This window comes from Pseudochaenichthys georgianus, chromosome 3 (genome assembly GCF_902827115.2).
Source record: "Pseudochaenichthys georgianus chromosome 3, fPseGeo1.2, whole genome shotgun sequence".
NCBI lineage: Eukaryota > Metazoa > Chordata > Actinopteri > Perciformes > Channichthyidae > Pseudochaenichthys > Pseudochaenichthys georgianus.
In genome coordinates, this window is record NC_047505.1 from 28,537,640 (window position 1) to 28,560,092 (window position 22,453).

General features: G+C 42.2%; 2 long non-coding RNA genes across 2 annotated transcripts; both read left to right on the forward strand.

Annotated features, from left to right (window-relative positions):
- The first annotated feature begins 11,336 nt into the window (after positions 1-11,336).
- Positions 11,337-12,972, forward strand: LOC139433229 (uncharacterized). Its single transcript, XR_011642795.1, has 2 exons — positions 11,337-12,708; positions 12,796-12,972. It is a non-coding gene; the product is annotated as an uncharacterized lncRNA (long non-coding RNA).
- A 3,416-nt stretch (positions 12,973-16,388) lies between these two features.
- On the forward strand, positions 16,389-17,869 carry LOC139433231 (uncharacterized). Its single transcript, XR_011642796.1, has 3 exons — positions 16,389-16,441; positions 17,337-17,423; positions 17,785-17,869. It is a non-coding gene; the product is annotated as an uncharacterized lncRNA (long non-coding RNA).
- Positions 17,870-22,453: the final 4,584 nt, after the last annotated feature.

The following is a 22,453-nucleotide window of genomic DNA, read 5'->3' on the forward strand; positions in this document are numbered from 1 at the left end:
CACTGGAGGCCACATTAATGCCATCCATAGTTAGTATATCTTTAGATCATTTGTTTCGTAGATTCTTCGGGCCAAGTACAATAACTTCAGTTTTGGTCGTGTTTAACATCAAAAAGTTTAAGGTCATCCACGTTTTTAAGTCCTTAAGGCAGTCTTGAATTTTATTTAGATGATTAATTTCATCAGGCTTGATTGATAAATATAGTTGAGTATCATCCGCATAACAATGAAAGTTTACAGAATGATTCCTTATAATATTGCCTAACGGAAGCATATATAATGTGAACAAAATAGGTCCGAGCACTGAGCCCTGTGGCACTCCATGGCTAACTTTGGTTTGCGTGGAAGATTCATCGTTAACACGTACAAACTGAGAGCGTTCAGATAGATAGGACCTAAACCAGCCTAAAGCAGTTCCCTGTATGCCAACTAAGTGCTCTAGTCTTTGCAATAGGATATCATGGTCGATAGTATCAAATGCAGCACTGAGATCGAGTCCCTTGTCTGAGGCTATTAGAATGTCATTTGTGACTTTAACCAGAGCTGTCTCTGTGCTATGATGTGTTCTAAAGCCAGACTGAACATCTTCAAATAAATCATTGTTTTTTAAGTAATCACACAACTGTTTTGCGACCGCTTTCTCAAGAATTTTTGAGAGGAACGGAAGATTAGAAATATGTCTATAGTTGGCTAAAACCTCTGGATCGAGGTTGTGCTTTTTAAGAAGCGGTTTTATCACTGCTACTTTGAATGATTGTGGAATATAGCCTGATAATAAAGACATATTCATAATATTTAATAAAGAAGTGCTAATTAATGGAAAAACTTCCTTCAACAGCTTAGTTGGAATTGGGTCTAACATGCACGTTGATGGTTTACTTGACGTGGATCATAAATATATTCAACAATTAAACAACATCTTCAATTTCTCTTCACACAATATGTCTCCTTGCAGTATCAACACTAATTCGGCTGACTTTTACATTTGATCTAATTCACAGATAGGTTATATTTACACCATAACGGTGCACAGCTGATATAAAAGGACTGTAGTTTTTAAAGATATTTCTGATTTTCTTTGAATGTAAGAATGTAAATACTGAGTCTGAAATAGTATAGCAATATGCTGTAAAATTATGTGAAAGCATGAATAAAACGTGTCCTACACTAATAATACAAAGTTATTATGGCTGTGTGTACCTTGTGTGCACCACCTAGTGGTTAAAGCACGTTATTGAATTATTGTTTTTATGTGTTATAATATAACACATAAAAACAATAATGTACTCTTAATATTTTTTTCATTAAATATTATTTGAATAAAAATATGAAGAGTACATACTTTCATAGGGGGAAAGTAGAAGGTCTGTGATAGAAATATAGAATATAAAAAATCAAGAAGATACTATAAGTGATCCCTACAATAAAACAGTTTAGTGCAGGATGTACAAAGATATTAATAGGAGGAGGTGCAAAACAGAAAAACGAATTAACCTTTATTTAAACATTAAATAACAGATTAAGGTCTTCTTTTAAATAAGAAAAACACTTTGGGGGTATCTATCTACAGATAAATATTAAGCCTGACAAAATACTTAACGTCTAATATATTGCTTTCCTGCAATGTTAACTATGTTGAAGCACTTATTTTAACTGATATTATACATATGAATTATACTCTTATGTATGTAGATATAATAAGAAATGTGCAGAATATGAATATGTTTAATGGTGGAGGTACACACATATTGATAGATGTCTTGTAATGCACTGTTGAGGAACCTGTGACCCAAGTGTTTCATTCATTGCATAACTACACCGTAGTTGTGTATATGATATGTCAATAAACCTTTGAAAATCTTGAAAGGGATGTGCAAAATAGCCATACTATACAGTCTTTAATTAACTATTAGTAGAGAATATACTTTATTACTCGTTTCCATTCATGTCAATTGCAGATACATGTTTAGTTTTCTCAAGCACCAACTATCAAATATCTCTCCTGATTGTTGGCACTTGACAATCACCTTACCTGAATTTTACTCAGGTCACGTGTAACTAAAGTCTGATTTAAGGGTTGTTTATATTTCACATAATTAATCAGAATCTGCAAAGTAACTCAAATAAATGCAGTGGAGTAAAAATACCAGGTTAACCTCTGAATTGTCGTGGAGTAGAATTACAAAGTAACAATGAGCTGTCATGTGGGTATATATTAATGCTGCGCATTATGGACACAAGCGATTTTCACCCATTTATTAATTATATGTTTTACATTTGATAACACCAATGTGTTTAATACTGGCAACTTCTAATTGTGGGAAAAACGAAAACGTTCAGTAGAGACGTCCCATAGAACATTTTGCGAAACACAATAGCCAGCATGTGTAGTTCTGGGGGGGCGTTCGATTCCAGTTTTGGATAGTCTAGCGTGGTTTCGTTCCATTTCACACAGCTGTTTGTGTCACGGTCCAAACTGTGTTCCTGTTTGTTCCCCTGTGTGTGGAGAGGGTGTGTTTTCCCTTGCAGGCAGCAGCCTGATTGCTCTCACCTGGCCGTCCGACTCAGCTGTCCCTCATCATCTAATCAGGACACAGCTTATCTACTCCAGTCTCCCAGCAACTCACCGCCAGATTGTTTTCTACATCAGTGGTAGTACATCCTCCTGGCTGCCCATTGAGTTATCCTGTCTGCGTGTAATTCCGTACCTTTTGTAACTAGTTTCTCTTGTGTTTCCAGTGCAATCGCTCGGCCATCGTCCACCAGAGCTTCCAGCCAACCTGCCTGTTTCTTCCTGCATCATACCTGCCTGCCTTGTAAATCAGTCCAGCCTCTCACTGCCTACCTCCACTCCGGACCTCCATATCACCAAACCTGCCTGAGTCTCCGAAGCAATAAACTATTTAAACATCTTCAGTCCTTGCCTGCGCCTGGGTCCTGTTTAACACATAATCCTAACAGAACAATCTGGCCACCATGGACCCAGCAGGCCCGGACCCAATTTGTGAGGCTCTCTCCAACCAAGGCGTCCTCGTGGGCCGGCATGACCAGATGCTCAGAGAGGTTATGGATAACCTCGCATCACTAGCCGCCAACGTAGCACAGATGGGACATCACCTCAACCTGGTTTCCACTCATCTTGCTCCGCCTGCTCCTGAGGATCCAGCTCCCCCACAAGAGTTAGCACCGTTTCCAGCCCAGCCCGCTCTCCCTTGACGTGAGCCAAACATTCCCACTCCAGAGCGGTATGCAGGTGCCTTAGGGACATGTAAATCTTTATTAATGCAGTGTTGTCTTGTGTTTGAGCAGCAGCCGTCTACGTATGCTAATGACAGAGCTAAGATTTGTTATATGATAGGTTTACTTACAGGTAGCGCCCTAGCCTGGGCATCAGCTGTATGGGAGAGTCAGTCCAACCTTTGTTATTCTTATCCACAGTTTACAGAAGAAATTAAGAAAGTTTTCCAACACCCCGTCAGCGGTAGGGATGCTACTAAACGCCTCCTCTCACTGCGACAGGGCTCCCGTAGTGTAGCCGAATACTCAGTGGAATTTAGGACCTTAGCTGCAGAGGCAGGGTGGAATGACACAGCGCTTCAAGGGGTTTTTCAAACCGGGCTAACTGATTCTGTTAAAGATGAGTTAGCAGTGAGGGACGAATCAGCTAACTTGGATGAGTTGGTCTCCCTAGCCATAAGACTGGATAACCGCCTTAGGGAGCGCCGTAGGGAAAGAGCCAGCCGATCTCCTGGGTCACTCCCCTCTCGCCCTGTCTCGTCTCCTCTCGCAAGATTCAGGTCGGAGACTTTCCCAAGTCCTGTTGCTCCATCTGAAGTCTTTTCTCCTCTCCTGTCTTCAGAGGAACCGATGCAGCTAGGCAGAGCCCGACTCACTCCCCAAGAACGTCTCCGGAGAATAAGAGAAGGACTTTGTGTCTACTGTGCTCACTCCGGTCAGCAAAGCGGTTTCTTCCTCAACCCCCCAGACCCGCAAGCCACTTGAAGCCACACTGCTGTTAAATCAACAGTCTCTCTCTCTGCCTGCCCTAGTGGACTCTGGGGCTGATGAGAGTTTTTTGGATGCCCAACTGGTTGCTTCAGCCGGCATCTCCACTCAACCTCTGACAGCTCCTCTCAATGCTCGAGGTCTGAATGGGAAGCTCCTAGCACGCGTTACCCATGTCACCGAACCCCTACATCTCGTCCTGTCTGGTAATCACCATGAAATGATTCAGTTCCACATCATGTCCTCCCCTCACACACCCCTAGTTCTGGGCCAGCCATGGTTACAACTGCACAACCCCCACATGGACTGGTCGGAGAATCAAGTAAGGAGTTGGAGTTCCTTTTGTCACTCTTCATGCCTGCGGTCTGCAATTCCCCCAGCAGAGGTCGGTATTCCCCCAGTGCAGCAGGAGCCACTCAAGTTGTCCGCTGTCTCTCCGGTTTATCATAGCCTGAGAGAGGTTTTCAGCAAACAGCGAGCTCTTTCTCTGCCCCCTCATCGCCCTTACGACTGCACAATAGATCTTCTTCCTGGGGCAGAGGCATCTCTCCCATCCAGTCGCCTGTTTAACTTGTCCCGAACTGAGCGTGAGGCCATGGAGACATACATCAAAGACTCACTGGCTGCTGGCATCATAAGACCCTCTTCTTCCCCGGTCGGAGCAGGCTTCTTCTTTGTATCCAAGAAGGACCGCTCCCTACGCCCCTGCATTGACTACCGAGGCCTTAACAACATCACCATCAAGAACAAGTATCCACTGCCCCTCATCAATTCAGCCTTCGAACCACTACAGAAGGCCACCATTTTCTCGAAACTCGACCTCAGGAATGCTTACCACCTGGTCCGCATACGTCAAGGAGACGAGTGGAAGACGGCGTTCAACACCCCACTAGGCCATTTCGAGTATCTAGTGATGCCCTTTGGACTCACCAATGACCCAGCTGTCTTCCAGGCTCTTGTGAACGATGTCCTCCGTGACTTCCTGAACCGTTCAGTATTTGTGTATCTTGATGATATCCTGATATTCTCACAGACCATGGAGGAACACACCCAACATGTGCAGCAGGTTCTACAAAGGCTCCTCGAGAACAAGCTGTTTGTCAAAGTAGATAAATGCAAATTTCATGTGGATTCAGTGGATTTCCTAGGCTACATCATTGAGCAAGGTCAGCTGAGAACAGACCCAGAGAAGGTAAAAGCAGTGGCCCAATGGCCCAAACCTTCCACCAGGAAGCAGCTCCAACGTTTTTTGGGCTTTGCAAATTTCTATCGCCGGTTCATCAGAGACTACAGTCGTGTTGCCGGTCCTCTCAACCAACTCACCTCCCCAGCAATCCCCTTCTCGTGGACTACTCAGGCTGAGGCTGCCTTCTCTGAGCTGAAGAGACGTTTCACCTCGGCCCCTATTCTTACGAACCCTGACCCATCTCTTCAGTTCATTGTTGAGGTTGATGCATCCAACACCGGTGTGGGGGGCTGTTCTATCACAACGCTCAGTCTCCGACCAAAAGCTTCACCCTTGTGCTTTTTTTTCCCGACGACTGACAACCCCTGAGCGCAACTATGATGTTGGCAACAGGGAGCTGCTTGCTGTAAAGCTTGCGCTGGAAGAATGGAGGCACTGGCTGGAAGGCTCTGAACATCCATTCATTGTGTGGACAGACCACAGGAACCTGGTCTACATACAAACTGCCAAACGACTAAACTCCCGTCAGGCACGCTGGGCATTGTTTTTCGGGAGGTTCAACTTCACCCTTACCTACCGACCTGGTTCTAAAAACCTTAAACCTGACTCATTGTCCCGGCAGTTTGCAATGGATCAGGATCCCATCCTTTTGGTGCTCAAGACTCCTCTCAGACATCCCCATTCAAACTGGCTCTCCTCCCGTAAAGAAGATTACATTTGCTTATAAATTCAAAGAAGGACCCTACAAAGACTGCAGACAACTTTTCAAGGAGTCTCGTAGTATTGGACCAAAGCTTTCATGTATCGGAGTATTTTACGATGATCCTAAAAAGGTGCCGGGACCACAGTGCCGCTCTGCTGTCGGCAGTATTCTGAGCGAGGGCGACAACGAGGCAGACGAGGAACTTCTAAAGAGCTATGAGACATCTGGCTTTAATGTATTTTCCTTTCCCGAAGTCACACATGTGGTCACTACCTCGTTCCCCCACAAGAGCTTTGTCTCTGTCCTCCTGGGAGAAAGAAGAATTTACCCAAGGCTAAAGCACTACATCAAGGAAAGTGTGCACACCCATTCCTCGAGATCTACAGAGAGAGTCAGATCCTGTTCATGGCCCCCTTGGCCTGGCAAGACAATTTCTACGTGCGAGAAGTCCGAAAGGCAGAGAGGAGGCTGTCCGAACAAGAGGAATTGCACAGTGACTCAGACGTCTCAGCTGCTGCTCATCACAGCTGCTGCTCGTGCTATGAAACTCACCTGAGGAACAGGTTACATGCCGTCAGCGCTGAGACGTGATCCACCTTTGCTGAGTTCCGGATGAGAGCCACGTTCAACCTCATCCACCACAGTGGACCCGAGTTCCACTAAAGGCACACCGGGAAGGGTTTCAGGAGCCACTCCACACTGGGCGAATCACTTCTGGGATCCTACTTTTGCCCGCCGAGTGGATTTAGCACGAGAGGGAGCAACTCTTGCAGAGATAAAGAGTCGGAAGTGTGGTCCAGGCTCTCCTCTCGCCGCCCTTCTCGCCGCTCCTCACAACGCGTATTGCCGCTCCTCTTGCTGCTACTCTTGCCGCTCCTCTTGCCGCTCCTCACACCGCGTATCGCCGCTCGTCTCCGCGCCTGTGCTACCGGCGGAGATGTAAAGTGGATTAAATAGCCGGTGTAACGCGGTGGGATTACCTTCTCTACTCTGCTGCTATAGCTGAGGCCTGGTTCCACCTTGCTCCGGGAACAGCGTGGATACTGTTGTGCTGGACTGGGAGAATGGCGGGTGTCGTGTTTCTGCTGTGCCTTTTCTTGTCTGTGCTGGACAAGGAGAAGATCGCTAGTCGTCCTGAACAATCTACTGGATTCGGGTATGTTCTGCCGCCCGCAGTGGACATCCCCTGTACAGTTTCGGAGGTGTTGCGCAAACAATTGCTGGTTGCACTGTCACGGACATTCATTTCGGAAAATGTTTGTCTTTCTCACATGCCTGCCACGATGGTCCTTCAGAATTGTTTTTTAAACTCTAATCTCACTTTCGCGAAGTTTGCTGGTGACTCTAGAACGGCTGACAATGTATGTGTGTTGATTAAGAGGAAAAGGTGCTTGGTATTTTTATTGTTGTTACTATCAGGAAATGTACAGCCAAATTCAGGTCCACCGAGCAGTATTAGTCAAATAGCTACTCCTGCTGATTTTATATCTAGATCTGGGCTAGGTTTAATTCATTTAAATGTGCGTAGTCTGTTACCTAAATTAGATTTTGGGCGAGTTCGACTGATGCTGATGTCATTGTCTTATCAGAGACGTGGCTAGATAAATCCATTTTGGCCTCTGACATTTACATAAATGGTTACAGTGTATATCGTACTGACCGGCCTAAAAAAGGTGATGGCGTTGCCATTTATGTGAAAAATAAGTTTTGTGTAACTAATATGGTTTCCAAATCTGTTAGTAAACAGCTAGAATTTTTAGCCGTGAATATTGAGGTGACAAAGGGTCAACAGCTCATGGTGGTGGGCTGCTACAGGGCCCCTTCGGCTGTCAAGGACTCTTTATCGTCATTGGCAAAACTGTTATCGCAACTTTCCTACAAGGAAATAGTGCTGCTTGGTGATTTTAATTGGGACTGGTTAACTTCTGTGTCAGACGATTTAAAAAACCTGTGTACCTCATTGAATTTTACCCAGATTATAGACAGTCCTACTCGCCCAAATATTAAGTCCCCAAATAAATCCTCCTTAATTGATCTAATTTTAACAAATGTTCCACATAAATACTCATCTGTTGGAGTACTGGCTAATGATGTGAGTGACCACTGTGTTGTAGCCACAATTAGGGACACTAAGGTCCAAAAGGTTAAACCACGTATCATCACAAAGAGAGACAAAAAACACTTTGTGGAGCAGGGTTTTTTACATGATCTGTTTGATTTTGATTGGGGTAGAATCAATTTGTGTGCTGATGTAGAAACTGCATGGTCTTATTTTTATCTTGGTTTTATGAAAATTATAGATAGACATGCACCTCTGCGTACATTTAGAGTGAAGGGACGAAACAATCCCTGGTTTTCTGCTGAGCTGTCCAGTCTCCTTCATGAGAGAAATAATGCTTGGGCTAAGGCTAGGAAATCAGGCTCAGAGGTAGAATGGCTACGTTTTAGGCAGCTAAGAAATAGCTTCACATCCCAAATAAACAGTGCTAAATCAAAGTACTATTTGTCGGTTACCACAGAAAACCTGAATAATCCTAGGAAATTTTGGAAAGCCATAAAATCGATTTCCACTGGTGATATCCCAAATGAGCTACCTCCGTGCCTTACCACAGCATCTGGCACTATATCAGACAGGGCTACTATGCTAAATTGTTTTAATAAGCATGTTGTGTCTTGTGGCTCTCTGTTTGGCTGTGTGGCTCCTGTGAACGCTCCAATCCTTGACTCTGAACAATGTGGTCTGGAAAACCCTTTCAGTTTTACTCCTTTAACTGTTGGTATTGTTCATGAAGCATTATCCAAGTTAGATCCTAGGAAACCGGCTGGCCCGGACAACGTAGAACCTTTCTTTTTAAAGATAGCTGCAGATTTTATTGCTCCACCTCTTACTTCTCTTTTTAACCTCTCCTTCAGCACGAACACAATTCCAAAAGTATGGAAGTCTGCTTATGTCTTGCCTTTACTGAAAGGAGGGGAGGCAACTATTTTAAATAACTATAGGCCAATCTCTAAGTTGTCAGTTCTGGCTACGGTGCTCGAACGACTTGTGAGTGAACAAGTAAAGGAGTTTTTATGTATAAATGATATCCTGTCTAAACATCAGTCAGGCTTCAGAAAGAAACACAGCACCATCACTGCGACAATGAAAGTGGTAAATGACATTACTACTATTTTAGATAATAAGCAGAGTTGTGCAGCTCTGTTTATTGACCTTTCCAAAGCGTTTGACACCGTTGATCATCGCATCTTAAAGCAGAGGCTACTCAGTATAGGCATATCCAGCCATGCAGTGGGGTGGTTTGTGAACTACCTCTCTGAAAGGTCCCAATGTGTTCATTTTGATGGACTGTCTTCTGAATGGTTAAACATTTCTAATGGTGTACCACAAGGTTCTGTTTTAGGACCACTTTTATTCTCCATATATATTAACAGTGTAGGTGATAATGTGGATGAAGCTACTTTACATTTGTATGCGGATGATGCGGATACTGTGATGTATTGTGCAGGTCCCTCCATTAAAGAGGCTGTTGTTAAATTACAAGCTGTTTTTAACACTATTCAGACTCAGCTCTCTGAATTAAAGCTTCTTTTAAATGTGGATAAAACCAAGGTAATGCTCTTTTCAAAAGCTAAAAAGACACCAGAGCCTGTTTTAGATATTGTAACTACGCAAGGAACAAAACTTGAAGTTGTTGCCTGTTACAAATACCTTGGTATCTGGCTTGATGATTGTCTCTCTTTTAAACTTCATGTCAATAACCTGCTTAAAAAACTGAGGGTTAGGCTAGGTTTCTTTTTCAGAAACAAGTCCTGTTTCTCGCTTGAGGCCAGGAAAAGGCTAGTCACTGTGACCTTTTTACCTGTGCTGGACTATGGGGATTTGTTGTATATGAATGCACCTGCCAATTACCTGAGCAAATTGGATGCTGCGTATCACAGTGCTCTGAGATTTGTCACAAATTGTAAAGCGCTTACTCATCACTGTACACTGTATACCAAGGCAGGTTTACCATCTCTCTCTGTACGGAGGCTCAGTCACTGGTACACTTTTATCTATAAAGCTTTGTTGGGTAAACTCCCGTATCATATCTGCTCGCTGATAACACAGAGAGTTGCAAGCAGCTATTGTCTGAGGTCACATGATGTGGTCTTGTTAGATGTGCCAAGAGCAAGGACTGTCTCAGGTAAGACAGCTTTTATGTGCGCAGCTCCACTTGCTTGGAACAATCTTCAGCAAGAATTGAAACTGAGCAATCTCATTCCTCTGCATGTTTTTAAAGCTAGGGTAAATGAAATGCTTGCCGATACAATGGGCACTTGTAAATGTCTATAACTATGTATCCTGTAAATATAATGTATAATGTCCTTTATTGTTTTATGTTTCATGTGGAATCTATATGCTGCAGGTCTCCCTTGAAAAAGAGATCTATGATCTCAATGGGACCAATCTGGTTAAATAAAGGTTTGAAATGAAATGATATGCTGCAGGTCTCCCTTGAAAAAGAGATCTATGATCTCAATGGGACCAATCTGGTTAAATAAAGGTTTGAAATGAAATGAATAGCTCCTGACACCATAAACCCCGCTACCAGAGTGGTGGGCGCTGTAACATGGGAGATGGAGAACTCAGTGAGGAAGGCACAGAGAGACCATCCAGATCCAGGAGATGGTCCAGATAACCGTTTGTTTGTACCTGACTCTGTCCGCTCACAGGTTCTCCTATGGAACCATGCTTTCCGCTTTGCCTGCCACCCGGGTGTGAGTCGGACCCTATCCCTCCTGAGACGACACTTCTGGTGGCCTTCTATGGAAGCGGACTGTAATGGTAAACTTACTATTAGGGTAGTTTAACATTGTCTTATTAGTGCAAACTTTATATTTTACCTTATATGGGCACATAAAATGTAACAGTTCCCAGAATGATGTGTTTTGCTTGTAAACTCTGTGTGCACTTACAGCAGTTCCTATAATAATGTATTTTAGCTTAGAAACTTGTCTATCAGCACTTTCCATTGTTTCCATAATGATGTTGCAACATCCATGACCTTAAAAATGCTGAAGTAAGGTCTGGGTGATATGGGTTAGGTCATGTCCTCTGCCTGCTGTATGAATGACATCTAAGGTCACCCAAGGTCTGTACTCCAGAAGGGGGGCTAGGTGCCAAGTACAGGGCAATGGACAAGTTCCTATTTAGCCTCCTTCCTTTTATAATCAAGTTCCCCAATTCTTGTCCATGTGTTGCGGACAAGTTTCCCCACTTCCCCTTTTTGGTGAGTGAGCCCTGGTTCGATCCATTAGTGATTGACAGTTTCAGTTCCTTTGGAAGGCTTATCTCTCCTGCCAGGGCCCCTCCCCAATGTATGATGAAATGTTGTTGAACTGACAAAATGCTATATAACCTGTATGCATCTTTCACTCGTTGCGCACTCTCTCAGGATACTTTGTGTTCTGTTGAGACCTGTGTCTTTGAGGCCTCAAATAAATAACCAGATCCAAGACGACTCTGTCTGTTTCACCATTTATTGTTTGATACTTCTGACTTGTGTATCTCCGCAGTATTTGTTCTAAATATTTCCATAACAGGACTCTCGAGCCTTTGTGCTGGCCTGCACTGTTTGCGCCCGTAGCAAGTCTTCACACCAGGCTCCTATCGGTCTACTACAGCCTCTCCCAGTCCCTAGTCGTCCCTGGAGTCACATCGGCCTAGATTTTGTTACCGGCCTCCCGGTTTCACAGGGTAACACGACTATTCTCACTATTGTTGATCGCTTTTCCAAAGCGGTTCATTTTGTGCCTCTTCCTAAACTCCCCACAGCCTCTGGAACTGCTGACCTCTTAGTCAATCATGTGGTCCGGCTTCATGGCATTCCGACAGACATTCTTTCCGACCGAGGGCCACAGTTCATATCTCAGGTATGGAAAGCATTCTGTCGAGCACTTGGAGCATCTGTCAGTCTCTCCTCAGGCTATCATCCTCAGACTAACGGGCAGGCCGAAAGAGCCAATCAGGACCTTGGAGCTGCATTTCGCTGTGTCACCTTCCGGAATCCCACCTCCTGGAGCTTACATCTGCCCTGGATTGAATACGCTCATAACTCACTGTCTAGTGCTGCCACCGGTATGTCCCCATTTGAATGTTCTCTTGGATATCAACCCCCTTTGTTCCCAGCCCAAGAGGACGAGATCGCAGTTCCGTCTGTCCAAGCCCATCCCCGTCGTTGTCGGAGGATTTGGAAGGATGCCCGCTCTGCCCTTCTCCGCTCCGATGAACGCAATCGACATATTGCAAACCGCCACCGGACCACAGCTCCCCAGTTCCAACCAGGTCAGAAGGTTTGGCTTTCTTCAAAAAATATTTCTGTACAAGCTGAGTCTAAGAAGTTGAAACCACGCTTCATTGGCCCCTATGTGATCGAGCGCATAATCAATCCATCTGCTGTTAGACTCAAGCTGCCTCCCTCCATGAGAATTCACCCAACCTTTCATGTGTCCCAGTTGAAACCAGTGTTGTCCAGCCCTTTGGGGGCTCATTCTAGGTCCCTCTCTCATTCGGGACTTTCACAGAGACCACCCAGATAAGCCTGGCGGTTCGCCTGGAGGCTCCCGTTGAGGGGGGGGGGGTACTGTCACGGTCCAAACTGTGTTCCTTTTTGTTCCCCTGTGTGTGGAGAGGGTGTGTTTTCCCTTGCAGGCAGCAGCCTGATTGCTCTCACCTGGCCGTCCGACTCAGCTGTCCCTCATCATCTAATCAGGACACAGCTTATCTACTCCAGTCTCCCAGCAACTCACCGCCAGATTGTTTTCTACATCAGTGGTAGTACATCCTCCTGGCTGCCCATTGAGTTATCCTGTCTGCGTGTAATTCCGTACCTTTTGTAACTAGTTTCTCTTGTGTTTCCAGTGCAATCCCTCGGCCATCGTCCACCAGAGCTTCCAGCCAACCTGCCTGTTTCTTCCTGCATCATACCTGCCTGCCTTGTAAATCAGTCCAGCCTCTCACTGCCTACCTCCACTCCGGACCTCCATATCACCAAACCTGCCTGAGTCTCCGAAGCAATAAACTATTTAAACATCTTCAGTCCTTGCCTGCGCCTGGGTCCTGTTTAAAACATAATCCTAACAGTTTGACTCTCTGCGTAACCTTACGGGGACTGTAGTCCTAAACGATAGCTGGGGATTATGGGTAGTGTAGTGTCTTCGGCCATCCTAAACTCAGAAATGTTGACAATCGCAATGATGCTCGAAATGTGCCTTACAGGCCTACGTCTGTTTCCGGTTATTTCCCGTTCCTGACGGACGCCAAAAAATCCCGAGATTATGGAATTAAACCAATAAATAAAAGCAAGGATAATTGTGTGTTATTGGTGAGTAAATAACAGTGTGTTATTTTGAAAAGAATAACGAATTATAAGGAAAAAAATATTTAAAAATACAGATTTCCGTATTCTGAGGATCTGAGCCCCATTTATTGTCTGAGCCCCATTTATTTTCCTCACAGACGGCAACAAAAGTCCGAAATTATACGATTTAAAATAAAAGCAATAATTGTGGCTTGATATTGAGTAAGAACATGTTTTTATGAACCACACAGCTTCCGGTCTTCCACGACCCGACCGGAGAAAAAGACGTGCTGCAGGCAGTAGAAATACATTGCTTTTAAAATCATGCTGTGCAACACGAAAAAAAGGGGCAAATCGTGTTGGTGAACACGAAATGCCGTGAGACTGGGTTGGATAACTGGAGCTGTACTGTAGATAGTCTTAAGCAACATTTGTTTCAACCAAAACAATTCTTAAAAAGGTAAACATGTAAATGCCAAGTTAACACTAACCTACCATGAGTGATTGGATTAGAAAATATTGTATACGTAAGCATGAATGCTCTTGTTTTAGTAGGAAGCTTTCGGCAAACTTAGAACAAAATCATGTTGTGAAATGTGTGACATAACTGTTGCTGCCTTGACATTCAATTTATCATAAAATGATTATTGTTTTTTTTTATTACTCTACCGCAGTGATGTCTTCAAGATGGCAATTTTGCTTCATATCCCCTTGTATGCAAAATGTAATGGTCCAATTGGATGCTGCAGTGAATGTTAAATGTTGAGGATAAAAAAAAGGGAGCAAAAAGATGTGAATAGCTTGGAAGTGGGATTAATGTTACAATATTTAAACAGTGGCCTTAAAGCTCACCTATTATGCTATATTTTAACAATACATTATTGGCAGGGGTACACATAACTGGTATGCAGCTACGCATGTGCGGCAAACATCTGAAATGCGTACCGTCACTTGTCTCACTAAGCGCACTTGCGTACCGGCGGACTTGTGAAGCATTTCCACTGGACGACAGAGCCGGTCGCTGTGCGCACAGACGGGGCTGCTGTTAACGTCGGTGTGTACAACGGAATTGTGCCACAACTTCCGGCGCGAGTTACACGCGCATGCTCCACTAACGAGCACATCGACGTTCGTGAAACAGAGGGGCTGAACCAAGCGGCAAACTCTGGGGAAGAGCCGGGACGCCAATACGGAAGTGCCACACACTGCAGTTCATATATTGGCCGATAGGCGATGGCTGCAGAAAGGAGCAATTTCCATAGACCCCCATGTTAAAATGCCCAATTTTACAGCAGAAAAAAACATGTTTCTACGCCTGGCTCCATACATTTTTATTATCGATATAGTTAGATTCCACCTTCATGATTATGGATCTGTGAGTGAATTGTTTTCTAACACGACCCTTTTATTTATATTAGGTCTTAACGTTTTTGCATAAATTAGGGCGTGGTCACTTTGATGGACACGTACATGCCTCACTGTCAGCTAACAGCAACTTGTCCACTCTGCTAGGCTACAACCATAGAGGCTGCAACGTTAGTTAGTCATAGTACTGTACTTGACCCTTTTAGCTTTAGCCATGTTCGTGGTGATTGTGCCTTTTAGGGAATATTGTTACAAATACCAGACAATTAAAATGTCGTGCTGTGCGCTTGAATGTACTAACAGAACTTCCAAGAAGTCTACTCTTAGCTTTTTTCGGTGAGTAAAATGATAATATTACACATGTTAACCCCGTTAGCAGGTGTTTGTGTGCTTGTTAGCTTAGCTTGTTATGTAGCTTATTAGCCAGCTAAGGACGTAACCCTTTATACATGTTGTGTATATATATATATATATATATACAGTTTAGTTTATGATTCAGCCTTGGGTAAGACTTTTATAGTCTATGGCTATGACGCCCATAATGCTAAATGGGAGCAAATGTTAAAAGGGGACCCAATTATCCCAGTGGTGGCCGCCGGAGTCCGCCGCCGAAGCTTACCGGAGCCGTAGCTAGCCCTTTGCGGCTCCATTAGCTTCGGCCAGCGGCGGAGCCCGGCGTTATAACTGGAGATCAAGGAATGCAGCGAAACGCGGAATTGGTTCATCTGCAGCCTTCTATAGTATTAGCTAAAAAAATTATGTTGAACAAGTCTTATTAAGCTGAACATCGCCACAATTGTTCTGCTATGTATCGGTACTTATTTTATTTTCTTAAGGTGTGAATGACAAGCATTAAGAATAACAACAAATAGCTATTTATCTTGCATATTGTCTCGTTTGATTATGAATGTAACGTTTATATAGTGGAACTACACTGTTTTATCAAAACCAAAGTGCCACGCAGTAACTTGGTAGGCCCATGCATGTACTTCAGCAGGAAATGTGCAACCGAGATTACATTTACCAATACAGACTATATAGAAATATTTGTAAAAGTTGTTCATGCGTTATTAAGTGAATATGGCATTAACCCTCCTGTTGTCTTTGGGTCGGTTTTCATGTATTTTTGAATAAAGCTTTCCTTTAGGTCAGGGGTGTCAAACTCAAGGCCCGGGGGCCACATTCGGCCCGCGACTTCATTTTATGTGGCCCCACAAGAGCTTGCAAAGAATATAATATGTTTATTGTACGGTTACATGCTACAGAAGCGCGTTGCCCATAAACTACATGTCCCACAATGCATCTCAAATATGACTTTTTTTCAGAATTTGCCTTTTTTTCTCAGAATTTGCCTTTTTTTCTTCAAAATATGCCTTTTTTGCATAGAATTCCTTTTTCTCAGAATTAGATTTTTATTTCAAAATGTCACTTCTATTTCTTTTTTCTCCAGAATTTGGTTTTTCTTTTTAAATCATTTTGGGACATACGCACTGAAAAGACTAGACTTCTGCTTTCAGACGTAGTTAATTATGAAGTTATTACCTTATCCGATGATAATCCAATGCAGAGGCAATGATGTAATATAATACATTATTTTATATATATGATATATTTATATATGTATTTTTATATAGTCTTAAAGTTACAACCGGCCCTTTGAGTGCAACCATAATGCTGATGTGGCCCGCGATGAAATTGAGTTTGACACCCCTGCTTTAGGTGATCCAGACAGGCTGGACCAGTGGGTGCTGAACATCCGGAGGAATAAATGTAACCCCCAACGTTTCATCTCGCCTGTGCAGTGAACACTTTGAGAGTCATCACTTCAGCACGGACTCATGGGTACAGATCCTTTTTTTTTTAAATAACTAATTAAATACATTTTATACATCATACAATGCTAAATAATTGTTATGGCACGGCTTGCACATCAGTGATGAGTAATGTTCTTTTGATTAAAGGCCAAATTAAGATCTTGCCATTTAAGTATAGAAACATAGAAATCGATTTTTTTTTTGCAAACCATCACATTTCTCTTCAATTTATGCAAAGGCTCTTTATCATAGATAGAGAATTGCCATTTCCCCCCACATACGCTATGTTAAAAACAGATGAATTATATTACCTCTTTTTACATTATTTTAATAGCAACATTCATTCATCTGTTGTCATCTTATAACTTATTTATCTTAACAGCTATCACTGTAAACAAAAAAAGGATTTAATTTAATTTGACTATACAATATTTATCTTTACAGTCTGTTCTTGCATGTCTTATATTTACGTGTATATAGATTTCTGCCTGCACTAATTTATTATTCTTAATTTAATTTTGAATTTTCTTTTATTGTTTTATGTCTTATATAACTATGTTGCATTGTTGGAGGAGCTCGGGACAGATGATTTTCATTGCCATTCCTACACTGTAGCCTATGTGCCATCCATCCATCCATCTTCTCCCGCTTATCCGTGGTCGGGTCGCGGGGGTAGCAGTTCCAGCAGAGAGCCCCAAACTTTCTTTTCCCTTTAGCCTATGTGCATATGACATAAATCCTTTGAATCTGAATCTTGGAAACACGTAATTGTTGAATGGATTAACTGCATAGTTAACATGTTGGCCCTCTATTGTCTTTTATAATGCACTCTTACATTTAAAACAACATTATTCAAAAGAAAGTTGAATATCTACAGACCTCAAAAAGTTATTTTATGTGTTTTTGTTTATTATTTTTATTAGGGAAGGAGATGCCTGAAAAACACTGCAGTGCCCACCATTTTCTATTTCACCAATGGCAAAGAACAACAGCCTAGAAGGAAAAGCAGGGTGAGTAGCAATGACGAGGTAAGTGACACTCCTAGTTCGACTGTTAATAGCAATGAGGAGGTTGCTGATGTAGACCATGGTAGTGGTGAAAACAGTCTTGCTGCTGATCAGAGCAATATCATTATGATACAAGGCACACCTGAAGAAGCCTTTGTTTTTCAAAATGTCGAGCATAATGACATTCCAACAGTCAATGCTTGTGAGGATGTTGGTTTGGGCAGCAGCAGCCAACAAACAAAACAAATTGGAAAACAGGCAGACTCCGCCTCTGTTCACTCTTACACTTGGGCTTTAAACTAAGACGGGTCATACTGAATAGTTTGTGCACACATTTTTAACATGTGATCTTTCTTTCATGTAGGACGCTTGAGGGAAGTTGCAACGCCTCGGCCAATGGGATGTCTTCTCCACGTGAAAGAGATTGAAGGCATCATTTATAACTTGAGACAATTTTCAAAAAGTTATGACTTTTATTGGCTTAGGTAGTAATGGATTACATCTAACACGAATCAAGATCGTATAGAAAAAAAGGAAAGTGTAATCCTTAGTTACATAGGAAAATATGTAATCGGATTAGTTTGACTTTTTTTAATAATAGGGAAACTCAGGATTACAATCTTATTCAAAACCTAAAAAGAGCATATAGTGTTTGTTGTAAAATGATAAAATTGTATCTCTTCTCTGGAAGCGGTACTGTTCTGTAGGCTAATACTTTAATTGTGAATCTATACACCTACTGCCTGAATCTGCTTTATGGTATTATATTATACATTTAAGTAAAAAAATCATATTCATATTTGTTCTCTCCTGTGTTTATTTGCATTGCATTTGATATTGAGGTAATCAATCAATCAATCAATGTTTATTTATATAGCCCAATATCACAAATGTTACATTTGTCTCAGTGGTCTTCACAGTGTGTACAGAATATCAGTATGACAATACGACACCCTCTGTCCTTAGACCCTCACATCGTACAAGGAAAAACTTCCAAAGAAAACCCAGTTTAAAGGGAAAAATGGGAGAAACCTCAGGGAGAGCAACAGAGGAGGGATCCCTCTCCCAGGACGGACAGACGTGCAATAGATGCCGTGTGTAAATTGAAAAGATAATACATTTGCAACATAGGTAGTCCAAATGTTTGGAAATGCATGTGTGTATATAATAGGAAGATGAATCCACGAGGATATCCATCCAGGACCTATGATCCAGGACCACAGCCACGACTCAAGATCCAGCGCTCGCGATCCAGGACACAGGACCGCAGGATCATCCATGACTCCGGATCCCAGCGTATATAGACACCAAAAAGAAAGACATTTGGGGAAGCTGGGTTAATCGGAACATGAGTGTACACGGGTATAGACAGAGAGAAGGAAGAAGTAAGATGTCCCCCGACAAACTAAGCCTATATCAGCAAAACTAGGGGCTGAATCTAATCAGCCCTAACTATAAGCTTTATCAAAAAGGAAGGTCTTAAGCGCACTCTTAAAAACGGATAGGGTGTCTGCCGCCCGAACACAAACTGGAAGCTGATTCCACAAATGTGGAGCTTGATAAGAAAAGGCTCTGGCTCCCATTGTACTTTTAAAGATTCTAGGAACAACCAACAACCCTGCATTCTTGGAACGCAATGCCCTAGTAGGACAGTAGGGTATAATGAGTTCTTTAAGGTAAGATGGCGCCTGCCCATTAAGGGCTTTGTAGGCGAGAAGAAGAATTTTAAATTCTATCCTGTGTTCTATAGGGAGCCAGTGTAAGGCAGCCAGAACAGGAGTAATGTGGTCTCTTTTCCTAACTCTGGTTAGTACACGAGCCGCAGCATTTTGAATCAGCTGAAGCGACTTGATTGACTTCTTGGTACTCCCTGATAATAAAGAGTTACAATAATCCAGCCTAGAAGTAACAAATGCATGGACTAGTTTCTCTGCATCGTTTTGAGGCAAGATATGCCTGATTTTTGCAATGTTACGTAGATGGAAGTAGGCGGTCCTTGAAATTGATTTTATGTGGGCGTTAAAGGATAAATCCTGATCAAATATAACACCAAGATTCCTTACAGTCTCACTGGAGGCCAAATTAATGCCATCCATAGTTAGTATGTCTTTAGATAATTTGTTTCGTAGATTCTTCGGGCCAAGTACAATAACTTCAGTTTTGGTCGTGTTTAACATCAAAAAGTTTAAAGTCATCCACGTTTTTAAGTCCTTAAGGCAGTCTTGAATTTTATTTAGATGATTAATTTCATCAGGCTTGATTGATAAATATAGTTGAGTATCATCCGCATAACAATGAAAGTTTACAGAATGATTCCTTATAATATTGCCTAACGGAAGCATATATAATGTGAACAAAATAGGTCCGAGCACTGAGCCCTGTGGCACTCCATGGCTAACTTTGGTTTGCGTGGAAGATTCATCGTTAACACGTACAAACTGAGAGCGTTCAGATAGATAGGACCTAAACCAGCCTAAAGCAGTTCCCTGTATGCCAACTAAGTGCTCTAGTCTTTGCAATAGGATATCATGGTCGATAGTATCAAATGCAGCACTAAGATCCAGCAAAACAAGAATAGAGACAAGTCCCTTGTCTGAGGCTATTAGAATATCATTTGTGACTTTAACCAGAGCTGTCTCTGTGTAATAAGGTAATCCAAAAGAAAAATAAAGTTATCAGGTTACATTACTTTTATATCTTGATACTCACATGAAGTTACTGGTTGTGTTTTTGGCAAGTAGCCCTCCCAACCCTGTACATAAGTTATATCATTTTATACTGATACAGTTGTTGCACATCTTTAATTTATTTTCTAGTGTACTTAAGTCATAAGATGATTCGAAACCTTTACTTTTCATAAAATGCAAGATGTAACTTTCAATGTGAAATAGATCTGATTAAATAAAGAGTAAAAGAACAATCTTAAATGTTGACATTTATCATTTTCCTATGCTTATTGTTAATGTAGTGGTGTTATAAACAAAATGTTGTCGTAAAGGAAATTAAGATGTTTTTTTATTTGTTGACAAAAGATTTAAAGTTGATGCTCACAACATTGTCAGGGTTTAGTGCTAGTATGCTGTTAGCTGTTGTGTTTTAGTGTCTTGTCTATCGGTCTGTTGATAATTACTATACTCTCTCTCTCTCCAGGTGTCGGCACTTCCTGTCCGTGTGGCACCTGATAGACTGATTGTTGTTCCCGCCCCTGATTGTGTCCACCTGTGCCCCATTACCTAATATGTATATTTAGTCCTTCTCTCCCTTTGTCTGGTGTTGGTTCGTCTTGTGTTATCATTAGATCCATGCCTGTTTGCCAGAGATGTATATTGCAGTACCTAGTAGATCCTAGTGATTCCATGGAGAGTCCTAGTAGAACCTAGAAGTATAACTGAAAGCTTTGGTTTCTATTCAATAAAGAGTATTACCAAGCAACAGAATCGAGCATCTGAGTTCTTACGAGTCCATCGTATCAAACATGTGGGAACATTTATGGAGAAAAATGTTTCTATTGTAAAACAAATATTTATCTGCATACTGAACAATTTCGAAACTCTCTAAAAGGTATTATCTTCTGTGACGTTACGACCCTCTAGGGATTGTGGGTATTGCACTTCATAATTACATTCTATGGTATGCTTATGACATATTTGATGCCAAAATACATGGGATTAGGGGAGACCTTCTTGTTTTTTGCATTGTCACTGATACATGACAGCGTAGTATTAATTGTCAAGATTTTGTGTTTTTAAACTTGGGACTCTTTTCAGACTGCTACGGCTTGGGAAAAGATTTGAGCCTTAATGTGTAATGTTTTCTGTATTGTATGGTAAGCTTATCCTTTCATTTGATAGTCCCATTTGGATGTGATAGCTAACATTTTCAGTAAGCAGTAGACCAAAGAAGTGTAAATATGAATGTAATTTATTATCAATATTTACATAAATACAGAATTATTTTAACAAATAAAATAACAAAAAACATCATAACAAATACAAAATAAAAGGTTTGACAGACAGCCATGCCCAGCATGGGCCTGGAGAGCTACAGAGTCCATTGGGGGAAAAGGGGGGGGGTGGGATGTGGGGAAGAGGAAGAGCAGCCATGTTAACAGTGTTATGGCTACAGATGTAATATCTAACTCAACATTAGACAGTCTGGGCTTAGCAAGGGCCTTAGAATACATACTCTAAAGGCCAAATCCAAAAACAGTGATACTGACATTTTAGCAGTTCACAGTCTTTCGAGGTGATCTTTCAGGCAATTGGCTAGTGACTTTAAAAATATATAATTTCCCCTAGGGGTGAAATGAACTCTATCTTGCAAAAAAAGCCCAAGACTGTCATGTCTAATATTGGAGTGGTCAACAATGACACCATTTAGGCTATGAACAAAAGTAGCCATAACACTGTTAACAAACTTCCGGGCCTTGTCAATTTTGACAGGATTTGCACCAGCCCTCCACCGGCGCCTCTGGTTGATCTGGGCAACACATCCTCACTCCCAGGTCGGCCTATGTTGACGTTATGTCAAGTCCCCTGCCGGCTTTTTCTTACGCAAGGGGGGGGGGGGCGTTAGCGTCCATTTTCAACGCAAGGGAAGGGCCCTTAGCGTCCATTTTCAGCTTTCCGGGATGTCCATATGCTTCTATGGACGCTCATGGAAGCACGTTTGTGTCGACTGCCCTTAAAGGCAATGAGAGCGTCCATTCTCATTGGATAACGGAGAATTGTACACCCGGAAGTAAGTATTCCCCTTACTGACGATTGATTTTACAGTGATATCTGCACTACTCATCGACTAAAAAACACCAGATTATCCTTGTTAATTACACAACATTGATTGGTTTAAATTGTGTGCAATGCTTTTGTATTTTTCCCCTTCGATTCGGAGAAACAAATCTTTTTTCGGAGTAAAGGATGGCAGAAGACACTACACTACCCAGAATCCCCAGCTATCGTTTGGACTACACCATGTCCTCTGTTTGACGTCACGTGATCTTCAAATTTCTCCCTGCAGAAAAAAAACATGGCCGA